The 3,247-nt window shown below is 44.3% G+C and overlaps 1 pseudogene; it reads right to left on the reverse strand.

Moving 5' to 3' along the window:
* Positions 1-1,157: 1,157 nt before the first annotated feature.
* On the reverse strand, positions 1,158-2,096 carry LOC115641896 (annotated as a pseudogene).
* Positions 2,097-3,247: the final 1,151 nt, after the last annotated feature.

Genomic DNA, 3,247 nt, shown 5'->3' on the forward strand with positions numbered 1-3,247 from the left:
ATATTTTCTAAAAGTTCCTCTTGCATCTTGTTGTGCAGTTTTGTTTTTATCAAGTTCCTCTGAGAAAACTTTCTTTCAGCTGCAGCGTTGCTAAAAGGTAGTGACAGCAATGAAAGAGCAAATGAGACAAGTTCACTAAAAGCTTTGCACTCAGTGACATACGTGTGTTTGACCCAACCCAAAACTGCTCAAATTGGTTGTCAAGAGTATGAGGCCAGAAGACCACAGGCAAAAGTCTCCACTGCTACTTCAGCTGTCTAAGGAATCCACCAAACAATGGCAGATATGAGATCTCTGCCAATTTATGTCTTGAAGAGCTGAGCAAAGTACAATCACATAGCAATGGAAACAATTCAATCACCTGGATGTTTGGTGGTAATCTCTGTTTCATCTGTTTCACAAACTCCAACATTAAATCTCAACACCAACGTTTGACTTCGTCGATGATGGGAAAAATTTAGTGTGTATTTTGAAAGTTTCAGATGACAAGTGACGCTACTATCAACTGTGAAAATCAGTAAGTTATTTGACTTAAAATTGATGTCATAGTTTAACAAAGCAATCCAGTTCTCAAAAATATTTGTTTCCATTACTCTCACCAACAAGTACTAGTAGAATCTTTTCAATTCCTTCAGCAGATTTCCAAATTGCCACTTTCCTACAGAAATATTTCGTTTATCCTCCAGGCTCCCTGAAGGATTGGAAGTAGAGAAATCAGGAAAATTTGGTTCATTGGACCACTGCACATATGATAAAGAAGCTCAGCATTGTAATTTCTTTCTTTGTCTTTGGTTATCTGAAAATATAGCTTCAGTTCATTGAACAGATCAAGAAACTTGTTCACACGGAGTCCACCATGTGTCAGAAAGCTGCAGTGTCTTCCGGTTGTCTGGAAGTCACGGAAAGGCTGCAAGACATGGCATGCAGGGATGGCGATTGACAGTTGATGTGGAAAGAGATCAGATGATGGTCAGAGACAGGGATCTCAGCAATGGATAGAGCAGTGCTTGGTGATGGAATGATAAGATGCTAAGTGTCTCATACTGTGAACTTCTGCAATGTTGAGCTCAGCCAAACGGGGACACAGCACCCTTGATTAAGGAGGAGCTATTCTTCCCCCTTTTGTCACACAGGTTTAAAGTTAGTGGTCCCAGGTATCATATTCTGCAGGGGCATTTGCCCACTTTGTCACGGAACTCTTCGGTTTTGACCCCATAAATGATAGGGTTGAGCATGGGGGGAAGGAGAAAATAGAGGTTAGCCAAGATGATGTGAACATGGGGAGCAATGCCTTGACCGAACCGGTGTGTGAGAGTCGGGAAGAGGAAGGGAATACAAGATGTCAGCATCACAGAGATGTGGGCTGTGCAGGTGTCAAGGGCTTTCTGGTGGGCTTTCTTAGAGGAGATTCGGAGGATGGCCCTGGGGATCTGACCGTAGGACAGGGTAATGAGCGTCAGGTCTAAACCAGTGACTACAAATGTTATCACCAAGCCATACGTCCTGTTGAGTGTGGTGTCCACACATGACATTTTCAACACAGCCATGTGCTCACAGTATGTGTGGGGGATAAAGCAGTTGGCGCAGAATGGCTCCCTGCTCAGGAGAAGGGGAACTAGCAGAATTAAGAGAACAGCTCTTGTCAAACCCTCGAGACCTAGCTTAGCTATTCATGCATTGGTGAGGATGGTGGCGTACCGCAGAGGGTTACATATGGCAACATAGCGATCAAAGGCCATTGTCACGAGCACGGCTGAATGTGTCATAGCACTCACATGCAGGAGGAACAACTGGGTGAGGCAGCCACCCACAGTAATGCCTTTCAAATTGAACCAAAATATACACGGTGCCTTTGGCAAGACGGAGGTCGACATGGCGATGTCTGTGAGTGCCAGCATGCAGAGCAGCAGGTACATCGACTTGTACAGGGTTTCTTCTTTCCCTACGACAAACAGAACCATGAAATTTCCCAATAGGCCGATAATGTAGACCATAGAGAAAGGGATGGAAATCCAGAAGTGGGCAGCTTCCATGCCAGGGGTGCCCATTAGGATGAATGTTGAAGGGTCAGAGGGGGTGAGATTGAAAGCTGCCATGAGGTGATTGATGCGTCGATCAGGCTCTGAAATGCTCCAGGTGTCTGCGAAGGAGAGAAGCACAATGAGGGGGTCACAAGCTTTATAACAAATAGTACAGTAAATATTTTATGGTATTAATGATCCTGAAATGCGGTTGAGCAGTGAGTTGGCAACATTTACACATGGCACCAGATTATGTAGATCATAGGAAAGTCCAGAGAAGTCCTCAGAGGAAGATAACAAAGCCAGGTGAATAGTCAACATGAGTGCAGATGTTCTTCAGTGTCAATAACTACAATGTGTATGCTCATTCTACAACACCTGACGCTACCACTGTAAGACAGAGGACTATATGGACCATAGGTCTGGTCCACGATGGAACTGCTGTATTGGATAGGAGCCAAGTTACTTTATGGAAACAGACATTATCCTGCTGGACTGTGACTTTGTGCTAAACAGAATAGGCATGAAGGACACATAGGTCTTGGTATTTAGGGCTACAGCCCGCACCTCTGTTACTTCCCTTGTTTCTTTTGGTGAGATACTCTCTTGCAGGTGCCCAGCTTTGTCTGAGACATAAGCTACAGATGTTAACTAACAAGTGTAAGCAGAGACATGTGTCAGCAACACAGCTGCTAACCCTTCTCATGCCTGAATATTGATTAAATTTGCAGGTGACGTGGAAATTGGGGGTTCATAAATAATGAAGAGGACAGGTCAGTGACTCAGAGCAATCTGGAATGGTTGGTAAACTGGGTCAAAGCATACAATGTGTGTTCTAATATAGCTATGTAGATACCTACATGTAGGAACAAAGAATGCAGGCGATGCTAACACGATGGGGGACTATCATGGGAAGTGCAATGAATCTGAACAAGAATTGGGGGCAGGAAGGGGAAACTAGCTAAACATGAGCTCCCATGCTTGTGACCCTGTGTCCAAAAGAGTGACTGTAATCCTGGGATGATACCTAGGAGAATCTCAAGGAGAGGTTGGGAAGTCATTTTACCTTGGTATTTGGCACTGATGTGACTGCTGCTGGACTCCTGTGTGCAGTTCTGGTGTCCCCAGTTAAAGATGGATGTTGATACTCTGGAGAGGTTTCAGAGAAAAGTCACAAGAGTTAGTAAATGATTGGAAACCTGCCTTATTCTGATAGACTTGAGGAG

Source organism: Gopherus evgoodei, unplaced genomic scaffold, assembly GCF_007399415.2.
Source record: "Gopherus evgoodei ecotype Sinaloan lineage unplaced genomic scaffold, rGopEvg1_v1.p scaffold_36_arrow_ctg1, whole genome shotgun sequence".
NCBI lineage: Eukaryota > Metazoa > Chordata > Testudines > Testudinidae > Gopherus > Gopherus evgoodei.